Genomic DNA, 16,262 nt, shown 5'->3' with positions numbered 1-16,262 from the left:
AGGAAAACAAAGAAGAGCCAGCCAAAGTCACAAAGAAGAAATATTCAGAGGTTGGACTTCACTCTTTCCCACCTATGAATCTGTGACCCTGGACCAAATGCTCTCAGATTCCTCCCTATAATGAAGTTTAATGGTAACTATTCCATAGGGAGATTGTGGGGAACCAGTAAGTTAGTGTATGAAAAATACTCAGAAGAATGTTTGCACATGGTAGTCAGTGGGGATAAGCATTAACCATGGTGATATTCCAGAGGCTGAGTTTTTCCTAGTTATCTCAGGAGGTCTTCTGTATATACAGGGTCTGGTTGAAGTAAGGCCTGCTCAAGTGTGGTTGGTAGGGTAATAATATGGGCGTAATAACTTATATTTTCAATTTAGACATTTCACCTAAAATGTCATATAGTATGCTTGAGTGTGATATTGTTATGTTACGGAAATACATGCTTATGGTTTTGTAATAAAAGATTTTCTAACGGAAAGGGGTGTTATTTATGCTGGGCTCTGTACATAGCCTTTAATACATTAAAATCTAAATAATAAGATACTATATCAACCCCAAATTGATTGGACTTAATTTTAATTGCACTATATTAAGGTAACATTGTGTGAGTGTTGGTTGATTTCATAGACCATTAAGTGATTTGTCGTCTCTTATGTTCTTAGTTTTTGTTTATAAAACCATGTTTAATTTTTCTGACCTTTTAAAAATAATCATTATGCTAATGAACTATATTCATGTAATTTCTTTGTAAGTGCTTTCTATTTCTACTTACATCTAACTAGTAATAATATACTCATTTGAACAATGGTAAGACTTTGCATTCACATCACATACTTTATAAAAGGATCTCCGTAAGTCCTGCATGAATTATTTACTTTTAACTGCAATAGACAGAAAAGTAAACACTAGTATTTTAATTTTACCTTTTAAAAAATGAATATGGAGCTGGAAAATAATGTTTTGAAATTCATAGATAAGTTGAGAGAACATATCTTTGCTATAAAGGTGCACTGAAACATTCACCATACAGAAATGAACCTTCCAGAGCCCTAGAGTTTCCAGAATTTTCAGACAAAGAAATAGTTATTAAAGGAGACAAAAGTATCCACCACACATTGCACTACCCATATGATCATAGCTAAGAAGGACCAAGCCCCCAACAGTGATGCCTGGAACACTCAGATTAGTTAACCATGTGGAGCCTAAGAAGCACTGGGAATGCGGCAGTCAGTGGGGAAAAAAGCCAGAACCGCACATAAAAGGAAGGAGGGAAGGCTGACAGGTCAGCTGCCGTGGCACAGATAATATTTATTAGAAACAACAGTGAGTAAAGGACAGGTTAAATAAAAGAGCAAGTACTGTCATCACAGGGCTTGGATAAACCTGGACCAGATCAGATCAGGGTGGACAAGTGCTGGAGACCTGATAAATCCATCAGGACATCCAATACCAAGCCAGAAAGCAGGTTCAGGCAGGCTGGAAGTTGGTGTGAAGAGTGTGACATTCAATGAAAGTTGTTACAAAAAGGAAGAATGCAGTGTCAGAGGGTCCAGGAAGAACTCATGGCAGGTCTGGCAGGACAACTGTCAACAGTGTGCACTTCTATTGCCCTGGAGGATTTGGGTGTAGTGGCAGAGTGCCTGTGACAAGAGCATTCAATGCCTGGCAGATAAGAGATGCTCATAAAATATTGTCAGGGTTGATGACTAGAACTGGTTGACTTTTTAGGGTAAGGCCAGCAACAACTCTGGGTTGATTAGAAGGACCATGTGACCAGTTGTGATTAGTTAGAGACTCTTTGTCTTAATAATGGTGAAGAACCTGCCATTATAAAGAATGACTGTCATTTATTTGGGCAGCAGGGGCCAGAAGTGACCATTCTAAGAATTATAAAATTAAATGGATATATAAGTTGGCAATCACTGGGGAGTGGGAGAAAATGAAAAACAGCTCACTGACCTTGACCTTAACTGTGAAGAGCAGAGTTTGCCTCCATGATATGCAAGGGCAATGCCATCAGACCATGTGTGGTTGAGAAGCCTTCCTACAGGCTCTCTGCAGAAGGGGGCTGAAGGAAGCTTCCAGAATTATTTTCTTAAAGTGTCAGAGATTCCTTTTTAATCTTCACTTAAGGATATGTTTTATTTTATTAATTTTGGAGAGAGAGGAAGGAGGGGAGAAAGAGAGATCAGAGAGAAACATGGATTGCTTTCCACAATCAATTGCTTGCCACATACTCCCACCAGGGATTAAACCCAAAATCTAGGCATGTGCCCTGACTGAGAATCAAACCCTCACCTTTTTAGTGTATAGAACGATGCTCCAACCAACTTAGTCACCCAGGAAGGGATAGAATTTCAGATTCTTACCCCTTAGAAGTTATTCTTTTTTTAATTTTATTTTTTTATTTTAATTAGTGTTCAAGTACAGTTTTCTGCTTTTTACTCCCATCTCAGCCCAACCTTCAAGCCCTCTCTACCTCCCTTCTGTTTCCACCCTCCCTTGTTTTTGTCCATGTGTCCTTTATACTAGTTCCTGTAAACTCTTTCCCTTGAAATTCCCTCCCCTCTCCCCTCTGGAAATTGTCAGCCTATTTTATATTTCAATGTCTTTGCTTATATTTTGCTTGCTTGTTTGTTTTGTTGTTTAGCTTCCTGTTAAAGGTGAGATCATATGGTATTTGTCTTTCACCGCCTGGCTTATTTCGCTTAGCATAATGCTTTCCAGTTCCATCCATGCTGTTGCAAAGGGTAAAAGCTCCTTTTTTCTTTCTGCTCCATAGAATTCTATTGTGTATATGTACCATAGTTTTTTAATCCATTCATTTACTGATGGGCACCTAGGTTGCTTCCAACACTTGGCTATTGTTAATTGTGCTGCTATGAACACTGGAGTGCATAGGTTCTTTTGGATGATGTTTCAGGGTTCTTTTTTATTTTTATTTAATTATTTTTCAAGTACAGCTTTCTGTCTTTTACTTCCATCCCAGGCCATCCCCCATGCTCCCCACCTCCCTCCCATTTCCACCCCCCTTAGTTGTTGTCCATGGGTCCTTTATACTAGTTCCTGTAAATCCTTCCCCCTTTTCCTCTGAAATTCCCTCCCCTCTCTCCTCTGGTCACTGTCACCCTGTTCTCTATTTCTATATTTTGCTTGCTTATTTGTTTGTTGTTTAGCTTCCTGTTAAAGATGAGATCATATGGTATTTGTCTTTCACCGCCTGGCTTATTTCACTCAGCATAATGCTTTCCAGTTACATCCAAGCTGTTGCAAAGGGTAGGAGCTCTTTCTTTTTTTCTGCTGCATAGAATTCCATTGTGTATATGTACCATATTTTTTGATCCATTCATTTACTGATGGGCACTTAGATTGCTTCCAGCACTTGGCTATTGTAAATTGTGTTGCTATGAACATTGGGGTGCATAGGTTCATTTGGATTGGTGTTTTAGGGTTCTTAGGATATAATCCTAGCAGTGGAATTGCTGGGTCAAAAGGCAGATCCATTTTTAATTTTCTTAGAAAATTCCATACTGTTTTCCATAATGGTTGTAACAGTCTGAAATCCCACCAACAGTACACTAGGGTTCCCTTTTCTCCACAACCTCTCCAACACTTGTTTGTTGCTTTGTTTATGATAGCCATTTGACTGGTGCGAGGTGCTATCTCATGATTTTAAGTTGCATCTCTCTGGTGGCTAGCAATACTGAGCATCTTTTTTTTTCTTTTCTTCCTTTATTTTTTTATTTTAAGTGTTGTTCAAGTACAGTTTTCTGTCTTTTACTCCCATCCCAGTCCACTCCCCAGACCTTTCCCCCTCCCTCCTGTTTCCACCCCTGCCTGGTTTTTGTCCACATGTCCTTTATACTAGCTCCTGTAAACCCTTCCCCTTTTCCCCTGAAATTCCCTCCCCTCTCCCCTCTGGTCACTGTCAGCCTATTCTCTATTTCAGTGTATTTGATTATATTTTGTTTGTTTGTTCATTTTGTTGTTTAGGTTCCTGTTAAAGGTGGGATCATATAGTATTTGTCTAAGCATCTTTTCATGTGTCTCTGGATCCTCTTTATGTCCTCCTTGGAGAAATGTCTGTTCAAGTCCTTTGCCCATTACAAGGCCACTGTAATCAAAACAGCCTGGTACTGGTGTGAAAACAGGCACATAGACCAATGGAACAGAACAGAGAGCCCAGAAATAAAGCCAAGTCTCCACAGTCAATTAATATTTGACAAAAGGGACAGTAACATAAAATGGACTAAAAATAGCCTCTTCCACAAATGGTGTTGGGAGAACTGGACAGCTACATGCAAAAAAATGAAACTTGAGCACTGACTTACACCATACACCAAAATAAATTTGAGGTGGATAAAAGACTTGAATATAAGCCATGATACCATTAAAGTCCTAGAGGAGAACATTGGCAGGAAAATCTCAGATATTTCACACAGCAACATTTTTACTGATATGTCCCCTAGAGCAAGGGACATAAAGGAAAGAATAAACAAATGGGATCTCATCAAAATAAAAAGCTTTTGCATGGCTAAAGAAAATAGTATTAAAATAAAAAGACTACCAACTGTATGGGAAAACATACTTGCCAATGATACCTCAGACAAGGTTTTAATCTCTAAAATATACAAAGAACTTACATTACTCCACTCTAAGACAAATAACCCAATTAAAAATGGGAAAAGGACTTGAACAGACACTTCTCCAAGGAGGACATACAGAGTATCCAGAGACACATGAAAAGATGCTCAATATGGCTAGGTATCAGAGAGATGCAAATTAAAGCCACAATGAGATACCACTTTACACCAATCAGAATAACCATCATAAACAAAGCAACAAACAACAAATGTTGGAGAGGTTGTGGGGAAAAGGGGACCCTAGTTCACTGTCGGTGGGATTGCAGACTGGTACAACCATTATGGAAAACAGTATGGAATTTTCTAAGAAAAATAAAAAGGGACCTGCCTTATGACCCAGCAATTCCATTGCTGGAACTATATCCTAAGAACCCTAAAATACCAATCCAAAAGAACCTATGCACCCCAATGTTCATAGCAGCACAATTTACAATAGCCAAGAGCTGGAAGCAACCTAGGTGCCCTTCAGTAAATGAACAGATCAAAAAAATATGGTACATTTACACAATGGAATTCTATGCAGCAGAAAGAAAGAAGGAGCTCCTACCCTTTGCAACAGCTTGGATGTAACTGGAAAGCATTATGCTGAGTGAAATAAGCCTGGCGGTGAAAGACAAATACCATATGATCTCATCTTTAACAGGAAGCTAAACAACAAAACAAACAAGCAAGCAAAATAAAAACGACAACACTGAAATTGAGAACAGGGGAACAGTGACCAGAGGGGAGAGGGGAGAGATTTTCAGGGAAAAAGGGGGAAGGATTTACAGGAACTAGTATAAAGGACCCATGGACAACAACTAAGGGGTGTGGAAAGGGGAGGGAGGTGGAAGACACGGGGGGGGGGGTGGAATGGGTTGGGATGGGAGTAAAAGACACAATACTGTAGTTGAAAAATAATTTTTTAAAAGGTTTTATTTATTTATTTTTAGAGAGGGAGGAAGTAGAAAGAGAGGGAGAGAATAATTAATGTGTGCTTGCCTCTCATGCACCCCCTACTAGGGACCTGACCCACAACTCAGGCATGTGCCCTGACTAGGAATTCAACCAGAGACCCTTTGGTTTGCAGGCCATGGTCAGTCCACTGAGCTACACCAGCCAGGGCTCACTATAAGTTTTCTATTTTCATATTAGTTCAAGTTATTTTTTGATTCAATAAGTCAAAATTTTTCCTTCCTTAGAAACATGAACTTTTTCCCATTGATCTATTTTTTTATTCACTACATTTATAATGATGGTCTTTATGTACAGATTTAGTATAATGATGATTTTACAACTACTGGTTGTTTAACTTTTTATGACTCAGTAGACATAAAATATAATATAAATAAATATAAACTAGTAATAAATGTAATAAATATAAACTAGTCTATGACATCAATTGGATTTTTCTAATCTATTTTTCCAATAAAATATTTACAAGTGTTTACAAAAGAGACATGATTTTGTACCTGAAACTTTACAAAAGTGTGCCAGAAAAGAACTTCTTGCCCCCTGATTTCCAAATAACTAAGTTTTTGTGACTAACTATAGTGCAAAATATCAAATTTTCCAGATAGCAAATAATAACTGGTATGGAGCCAAATTATAGAGGTCTTGTGCAGTTAGAGCAATTTTTCAGCTTCCAGTTTCTAAAGTGGAATAAGGAACAGAAAAAGGAACCCTTGTCACCAATTACGTTTCAGACAGATATATGCAAGTGAACCCTTATTAGGACTAAAATTGATTTGTTGTATTTTTTATACATCTCATAGATGTATAAAAACCACTACCTTCTGCTTTCCTTCTCTTGTCAATTCAATTTCCTCTTGTGTCTTAATTGTGTAAGCTTATTATTTAATCTTATGACCACTAATTAACATGAACATTGACTAGAGTGGCCCCAATTCAATACCTTTAGTATCTTCTTGAATAGTCATTTGGACTTCAGTTCTTTCATGAGATTCCTAATAGAATTCATATAGTGATGTGTTTTTGCCACACATCTCCATTCTAAAGATGGTTCTTGTTTGATGAAGGCAGTCTAGACTAGGGGTGGTTTGGGAACTCCTCAAAGTCTGGGATAAAACCACTGTGCCCCAAAGTAAATGAAGCAAGAAGGGGGCAAATGCTCAGCTCTGCAAACTCAGTCAGTATATAGATGAATGTGACAGAGCCAAACCAGGAAAAACTGAGTAAAAAAAGCTTCAATCCCAGTGTCTTCTTTTCACGTGTCTCCTTCCCATTTCACAAATGTCCCTTGCAAAACTTTTCTCGCCTTGCAGTGAGGATTCCAGATCTTCTGCCTATCTGACTGGAAACTCCTAGAAGAGACTGCTTCTTCATTCTCAGTAATCCCATTTCCACCTCTGAAAACCACAGTCATAATTTAAAGTCTCACTAATCCATTTATGCAAAAAACTTTCTTGAATGCCTTTCTGTGTGGTCTCTGCTAAGAAACAAGGAGAAAGGGAGCTAATAATCCAACCTTAACAGGTTCTCAATGAAGTTTTCCAAATTAGCCTCAAATAAGCACTTCTAATTGTCCCAGGACACTGCTCATTGTGATTAAGAATTCGATTCTGAAGCCACAGAGCCTACTTTTGTGACTTAAGGCAAGTCACCTACCTTTTTATATCAATTTCTCCAACCATCTCACCTATAAAATAGAGTAATAATAGCACATATTTTATGATGTTAGTGCGAAGATGAATTGGGATAATACGTTTAGAACATCCTATTAGATCAATGCCTTGTACTTAGCAAATACTCATTTAATATTGGGCTATCAATATATATATATATATAATTTTTCCTCTTCTCCAATCTGAGATTATAGGTATAACAATAATCTTTTTTTTTTAAATATTTTATTTATTTATTTTTCGAGAGAGGGGAAGGGAAGGAGAAAGAGTGGGAGAGTTCCAGCAGGCAATAATCTTTAATAAATTATCATTTCCTTTGGATAACTTCTCTATGTTGGCAAAATGCTAATAGTAGGGACTCAATAACTGCTTATTAATCATAATATTTCTGCCCGGACTCCTTGATTCTTCTATTTTCTGGAATGTAATTTGTATTTATCTTGACTCTTAGCAGTATTAAAGTGCCAACTTTGCTTTGACTGGAGTCTGGACCAATGGGCAGTCCCCTGAATGAAGCATCTGTTCTTACCAGCAGTTCCTTCATCTGGGAGCATGTCCCTTCTTTGTATGAAACATTGCTCTGCATAGCAACCCTCTTCTTCTTCAGCCCTATCTTCCTATGACCCACCCCAAATTTTCCATGGTTTCAATTTGTTCAACAATAACCCACTTGTATCAATCAAGATATCCTGTATGGGCTCCGGATTCTCCTTCTCCCCATCCTAACTCCTCAAGATGAAGTTTCCTGTGTTGTCATTGTTTTACTCAGAACACGGGAAAGTATCTGTATTGGCAGGACAGACACAGAATGGCAATGTGTGGGCATGTTTAACAAAGCTTCATTTTAGAGAATGTATTAATTATGAATGAGGAACAAAATTATATTTTCAACTTGAGCTTTTGGGTTAAATTTTATGTTTTATTATATCTTTGTGTATTATATATCTTTTGGTATTATAAGTGAATGCACCCTGACTGGGTTGGTCAGTTGATTGGAGCATTCTCTCACACACCAAAAGTTTGTAGGCTCAGTTCCCAGTCAGAACACATACCTAGGCTGTGGATTTGATCCTGGGTTGGGGCACTTATGGGAGGCAACCTATCACTGTTTCTCTCTCACAGTGATGTCTCTCTCTTTCTCTCTCCCTTCTTCTCTTTCTAAAAATCAATAAAAGTGTCCTCAGGTTGAGGATAAAATATTAAAAAAATAAGTGAATAAGATTTGTTAAAACTGCCATCAACTAAGAGATGAGAGATGAATTGATTAAGGCAAATGTGTTGCCACTCAAATAAAAGATCTAGTGTGTTTTAAACAATAGGTGACATTTATAAAAGAGTGTTTAATGGAATTTTGTAACCCTTGATAACATCAACTATATGAAACTCTGTTCCAATGAACAAATCAGGATCATTAGTAAATAATGATGATACAATAACTGTGTTGGCAAGAACCAAAATCATAATGAATGAAGAGCATCTACAGAAGTGGCACTACACAGACCTGACCAAGCTGATCTCCATATGGTTGTCTTTCCACAACACAGATATGAATGTGGGGACTCAACAAAGTCACTAATTACTACTGATCCCTAATTACCCTGGGGTCAGGGTCAGGGTAAGGATAGTGATTCCAGAATAAATAGTGATTCCAGAATAAATCTGGGGAGTACATTGGTTCTCTGAAGACAGAGAAAGAAGTTGAATATTTAAGGTTACAAGTTATCTTAAATAATTTCCTTATAATTTATGGTTAAATGTTGAAATATGTGACTCCTGGGTAAGAATAGTTTCCTGTATAGGTAATGCAGTATTATGGGATTTTTAAATTCTGGGATGTTGCTTATGGTGCCAGAAAGATAGACTCCTTGAGGAGACAAAGCACATCATTTTGTGAGATTCAGAGAGTATGTATTTATCCAGAGGACAGCTAATATGATCATAAATAATTTAAATTGAAGATGGGGAGGAATGAATAAAAGCCCACCTTAAGTTTTGAAATCAATTACAAACTGAAAACATTATAAAGATAAGTGTAGTATAGAAACCACAATATAACCAAGTAATTATAATAAGTATTATTGTCATTCATTGAGTGCTTACTATTTCCCAGGTACTTGAAAGATGTCTAATTCAATGTCTCAACATTCCTTTGAGGTAGGTAATTATTGCCTACAATACACAAATTATTTTAAATGAAGCTTAATTGATTTAAGTCACTTGCTAAAAATCTTATAGCTACTAAATGGTGCAGATAGTGGTTGAAATTGACATCACCTAACTGCAGTTTATACTATAAACCATCATGTTGTACTGCCTCACCATGGTACCTAGATATTTAAGAAAACATTTGGCAGAAAACATCTTAAATGACTTCAGACACATCTATACATAGGATATAGGTAATAAAGACAATAAAATTGTCATGATAATACAGCTAAAAATTTTTCTTTGTAAGTGCAAATAAAACTTGTAAAATGGGGCACTTATTCCCTTGTTGTCATTTGGACAATACCAGGATAGAAAGCTTTAAAGCGCGCACACACACACAGTTGGTTACACAAAGGAAAGAAGGACTCATCTGTAAATTCAGATTCCATTTAACTGTAGCAGCACTGAAGTCCCCCCAGCCAGAAGAAGGAGATAGATGAGGCATTTCTGACAATCACGAGGCTGCCACACCAGCTCACACATCTATCGCTGCACGACTCAGTGGGCAGAAAGCAGGAGCTCCTTTAGGTTCTTTCCTAAGACATACAGCAGCACTTTAAAGCTTGTGAAGGACTAAACAAATGACATTGAACACAATTCGCGGGACAGCAGCAACACAGTTAAAAAAGACATAGGTTTTAGCTGAAAATAAACTCAGTATGATTCAAGATTTGATGCAGCTTCTAAATGAAATGTGATGTGATCTTAGTATTCATTAAGAAATCTATCAAATCTAGTTACCTATTAGAACTGACCAGTGCTCTTCCAAACTCTCTTGGCATACTCTGCTTTATTCTTGTCAAAAAAATTCAAAGAGGACTTATAAAACATTCAAAATGAGAAAAACAATACTTAAAGGACTTTTGAAGAAAATAAGCATGTTCAAAGTAGAGGCAAAGTTCAAAAAGCCATGGTGGATATTCTCAATATGTAAAGGATTGATTGAGTGCCATGTGAAAGGTACAGGGTTAGCCTTGATTTTTTTTATGGCCCCATCGACATAAGTTAAATAGAGATAAATTTTAAGTCAATGTAAGGAAAGACTTAGACTCATCATTGAGAACTATGTTTTCAGTTAGGTTCACAGATAAAGAGCTATTAGTCACTGGAGGTGTTCAAACATCATGTGAACATATACATTAGTTAAAATTAACTAATTAATTAATTAATTATAGAAAGAGGGAGAGAAACATCAATGTGTGGTTGCCTCTCATGCGCCCCCTACTGGGGACCTGGCCCACAACCCAGCCATGTGCCCTGACTGGGAGTCAAACCAGAGACCTTTGGTTCTCAAGTTGGCACTCAACGCACTGAGACATACTGGCCAGGGCTGGTTAGCATCAATTCTTGATAGGCAATTGGTTCAGTGACCTTTAAAATATCTCTCAATGTTGACACTGTAATTTGTACACATTCCTTTATAGTCCTTCTTATCACACTAACACATATTTGTGAAATATTTTTACTAAAGTTTGAAACCAGTTTTTAGACATAAATAGCTTGAAGACTTCCATAAAGGCCATGTGGAGATTTAATCTGTTCCTTGGACTCATTAGTTCCACATCCTCTCAACCTGAACCTCTAACATAGCCAGGGTCAAAAAGTGTTGGTGAAGGAAGCAGGTTAAAAGCCATATGGAGATATTCTTAAAGTTTATACGCATCAATATTTTGAGAAAATTGCCTTTTCTTTGCATGAAGATACCCATAAGCAGTCTTCCTTGCTCAGGGTGTGGGAAGAAGGGAGATCAGTACTGCCTATAGCAGCTATCCCATGGTCTCTGTGTATGTGGGAGACTCAAATGTCCATCCCTAAGGCCAAGCTCATTAGAAAGCCTAGTACATCAGGGCTGTTCTCTCCATTCAAGTCCACCCACCAGTTCTTGGTGTCTACCTATGTTAAATTCCAGTAGAGATAGACATGATGGATTTTAACATGACTGAAGGAAAGCTGGTTTTAATTATGTGGTGCTAGCAAGATATTGCTTTGAGAATTTTAGGATGAAAATGCCCTGGATAAATCCATAATCAGGCAATTTCATAACTCCTCTTGTGTTTTCAGAATCACTTTCCCCTTCAAGGTAGATTGTGATGAGAATAGCTTTATGGGTTATGCCTTTCATCTTGTTGAAGGGAAGTTCTTATAAGGCTACCACAAAGACTATCAATGAAATGAATAGTATATGCCTTAATGAACAATGGTGTTGATAGACTCAAACTGTAGGATGAGTAGGAAATAAAGTGTGGGGCAAAGGCCAAGGAACAAACCATTGTGAATTTAGAAAACTACTGGGAAAATGTGGATGGTTTTAATACTGGAAATAATTCTTCAGTTAATTTAATAAAATTTTAAATGTTAAACCAATGCAAAATTTCTCAGCTTTGACTATGGTTATAAAACACATAAGCATTCCAAAAAGGCCAAGGAAGAAAAAAGTGGAAAAGAAATCAATGGAAAAATTATATTTGGAGTTGGGTCTAGAAGAAAGCTGAACATATGGAAGACTAAGTTAAAACAAAAATTTGAGGTCATGAAAAGGAAGATAATAGCCAGTATAAGAAGATGAATCTCTAGATTATGAATCTCGTAACACCACAGAAATGAAATTTAGGAAAGGGATTTTCCTCATGTGGATTAATCACTGGTACTAAAGGATGAGAGAGGCAAAAGACAGAGGTTCATTTGCTTCTCTTTTCCAAAAGCAGAGAGGAAGAGAATGGGTTATAATAGTCTTCAAGGTACTATACCCTTCATCAGAGGAATTTAGAGAACAAGATTGGCCTGATCCACCAGTATATGCAACTCATGTCTTGTAATGAAATATTTCTTGGCCAACTCTATTCTCATCTGTGGCTAGTGACTATGTTGGCAGGTGAATTTACGGGGTCAGTACAGACCTCCGTATTATTTACCAAACAGGTCAGTTCATATGAGACCTATGGCACGGAGAAAGTGCCATCTGCCAATCTGGTCCATGCCCAATCTCTTGACAGTAGGCCTCAACCCGTGACAATCCAACCTCCTGTGGCCTCCCTACTATTACTTGTATTCTTTCTTCCCATGACTGTGCAGAACTTAGCCGTCCAATATGTTCTCTGCATTATCAGGGAGTGGTTCTGTCTGGTGCCCACAGCTTGTAATATAGCTGCTGCAGATACCATAATCTATACCTGAAATACAGGTATAGGAATCCTTGGCCATTTCCATGATAACTTTGCATTCTTAAGGAGCAAAATAAAATACATTAAAAAAATTATCTTGATCATTCAAACCATACATTTGGAGTTGACTGGGAATATTTATAAATAAATAGTGCTGAGATGAAAAATTTGAACTTTCCTCCACTCCAAGGTGCCTATCACACCAGGAAGGAATCTGCCTGCCATCAACTGAGTAAGACAAAATTCAGATATGTTTTATAAAGCCAAATTATTCCTTATATCTTGTTACCTCAAGGTTTGAAAGTAGACCCATTATTTTATGAACCACAACACCAAAAGCTACAAATGGCAGAGTTGATGTCACTTTGTTTCAAAATGTCAATTACAAAAAGCTTAGAGTCTTCCTGTAACTACCAGTTTTCTGGATTCTCATGTGTTTCTGACAATGAAATTATCTTTTTTTCCTGCTTTGTAGGTTTTCAAAAATTGGGCTAATTTTCTGTACTCGAGTCTAAGCCTGTCAATAAAGAAATAAACTTCTAAGTTAGAAGGAAACTTGGGGAACTACTTCTAAAATCCATATGCTTTAAAACTCTTTTCCACAATAAGGTTATAATGTTTTGAATGAATGGTGCAGTTCCCATGCTGAAGCTTTGGTGGTTTTCTATACTAAGAACCCCAGCCCCAGTCTGTGTAGGGGTGAAAGCATGCACTGCATGAATGCCACTCAGGGTACCCAAACTCGGTATCTGTCACTTCCATCTGTAGCTGTACTTGCTGCATTTCAGTTTTAGTATTTCTTGAACTAGTATTCCTTATGAAAGTTCAATTGCACACTAACAAATCTGAACCATGCAGCTAGCAGGGACTTGTACACACAGCCACTTCCCAGCCTGCACTAACACCGTCAGCACAATGTCCACTCATTCTTCACCTCAAGTTCCTCTTCGACTCCTATTATCATGTTGTCATAGCCTTTCTCCTTCCTTATCAGTGCTCTTCCCTCTCCCTACTTTTATCCTTAGGTAAATGAATCTGAACTCGCTGAAACCTGTTTTTCAGGTTATGATAGAAAGATAAAGAGCAGAAAACCCTGAGAAAATGGATACTGAGAAGAGAGCGATTTAGACTCCTGTTGGCCCACATTAATTCTCAACCTAAATGTTTAATATTAAATACTTGTCCCAACTTCTTCATAGTCAAAAGTATATGTTATAATACGTACAATAATATTTTTATACATTAGTACTGTCCACGTATATATTTTTTTCCAACATTGTCTTTCGGTGTTTCAAGAATACAGTTTCAACCATCAGGTTGTTTAAAGAAACAATGTGGGCAGAACGGAGTTGCTTTGCTTGTGCACTCGTGTTGGTTCATTCCTTTGACAACAATTCCCAGCATACCTACTATGTGTCAAGTACAGTCCTAGATACAAGAAAAACATAGATAAAGAAAATACCAGCCCACGAGGAGTCCAATATCTAGTAACTTAGCTCCAACATCTGCAGCAGATGCTGAAGCTGTGGTCCATCTGTTTTTGTTTCTCTGGTAGAGTTACAATTGGAATACCAACAAGCAATCAGATTTTACCCCATATGTATAAGGTGCATTTCAATTTCCGTGTGGTTTTATAATAGCCTAGTTCAATAAAGGTGTAGTAAATGCGTAAAATGAATGAGTACAGTGTAGTTTAACATTCAAACTATGGAGATGTTAGGCTTTAAAGCTAAAGCTGGGTATAAATGGAAGGGTCATCAAGGGCCCATGGACAAAGGACCCCTGAACAAAGCCAAACAAGGGTAGGACTGAGGGTGGGAAGTGGGGGTCGGTGGGGCAGGGGAGAGTGGTAGGGCAGAATGGAGACAACTGTACTTGAACAACAATAAAAACATCTTAGCTTTACAATTCATAAAGTTCTGTGAAACCAAGTTTTAATATAGTAACATGGGGGAATATTTATGATTATGGCCATTGTAAAACTGTGATCAGTTAAGCACATATAGCAACCAGACCTGGATTCAGCATAGCAGGCACCCAGTAAGTATTTGTACGTTCCTTCTCCCACTTTATACCTCCACTCAATTCCTTGAAGATAAAGAATGCAGGGTTAAATGAGATCAAAAAATGCAGGAAAATGATATATGGTCAAAGAAACACTGCCTATGACTGCCAATTGTTTTGAGATCTGGAAAAATATCAATGTAAATTTAAACGACAATGCCTTGGCTGGGGTAGCTCAGTGGATTGAGCACAGGCCTGCAAACCAAACAACCATGGTTAGATCCCCAGTCAGGGCACATGCCTGGGTTGCAGTCTAGTTCCCAGCAGGGGATGCATGAGAGGCAGCCACACATTGACAGTTTTCTCACTCTCTCCTTCCCTTCCCTTCTAAAGATAAATAAACAAAAAATGTAAAATAAAATTTTAAATAGATAAAAATAAAAAAACTACAATGTATGTGAAGAAATTGAGGATATTTAGATATCACCTTTAAAGAAAAAATTGTATATTTGGCCACTATATATTAAATTCTCACTGGTTTTTTTTTTTTAAAGATTTTATTTATTTATCTTTAGAGGGGAAGGGAAGGAGAGAGGGAGAGAAACATCAATGTATGGTTGCCTTTCGTGCATCCCCTGCTGGGAACTGGCCTGCAGGGAACCTGCCTGCAACCCTGGCATGTGCCCTGACTGGGAATCGGTCTGGTTCGCAGGCCCGCGCTCAATCCACTGAGCTACACCAGCCAGGGCAAGAATGTACTGGATATGGAACTTTCTATAGCGTTGATGCTAATTTGCATTAGTATCAATTTGAGAATGAATTTATAATCTATAAAACTGTCCTACTTTTGATTCTATAATTATATAGAATTACAGGGAGGTTATCCGGAAATAACAATAAAAATGGTGCAAAATGATATCTCAGTAAAGACTTACTTTCCAATGCATTTATAATACTGAAAATTCAAATGAACCAATACCTAAAACAGGAAAATGCATAAGTATACCTGGCATATCACTATCATTCACTAAATGACATATTACATAATCTTTTTTAAAAAGTTGTTGAAACCCACTTTTGGGGAAAAAATTTCCCCTAGGGTATAGCATGTGCTTTAGATTAGTAGGATCATAAGTACTTTTCTTTTTTCATTTCCCAATTTTCCTACAATGTGAGTGTTTTATACTTATAATTAGAACATATACTTTAAAAAGATTAGTACATTAAGGAATTTAGAGATTATGAAAGGCTATTCCAATTTCATTAAATTTTTTTTGTTATATAAATGTGTTAAATAAACATACTTTTTTAAGTTTAGTATTTCCTCACTACTCAGGAAAGAATATAGCCAATCTTGTATGTATTAAAGAAATATTTAAATATGAAAAGATAGAATGAGTAAAGCAGCTTCATTTACTATGTACATGTGATTAAATGTACATTAAAATATTTAATGTACAGCATATCATCTTAACATACTGTTTTAAATTGTGCATTCATATATTTTTAAAGGCTTTCAAATAAAGCCTTTTCAATAAAAGGCTTTAAACATTTATGCAATTGTTAACATTATTATAAGATAATTGGTCTTAGGGAATGGTAGGCCATGTCTGAAAATGGC

At 37.2% G+C, this 16,262-nt stretch overlaps 1 protein-coding gene across 6 annotated transcripts in view; it reads right to left on the bottom strand.

Annotated features, from left to right (window-relative positions):
* GRM8 (glutamate metabotropic receptor 8) overlaps window positions 1-16,262 on the bottom strand; it is an 826,045-nt gene that overhangs the window by 52,842 nt on the left and 756,941 nt on the right. The gene's annotated exons all lie outside the window — the stretch shown is intronic.

This window comes from Artibeus jamaicensis, unplaced genomic scaffold (assembly GCF_021234435.1).
Source record: "Artibeus jamaicensis isolate MK-2021 breed Jamaican fruit bat unplaced genomic scaffold, CSHL_Jam_final scaffold_3307, whole genome shotgun sequence".
Lineage (NCBI taxonomy): Eukaryota > Metazoa > Chordata > Mammalia > Chiroptera > Phyllostomidae > Artibeus > Artibeus jamaicensis.
Note: the sequence above shows the minus strand (reverse complement) of the source record. Positions and strands in the feature narration are given on the sequence as shown.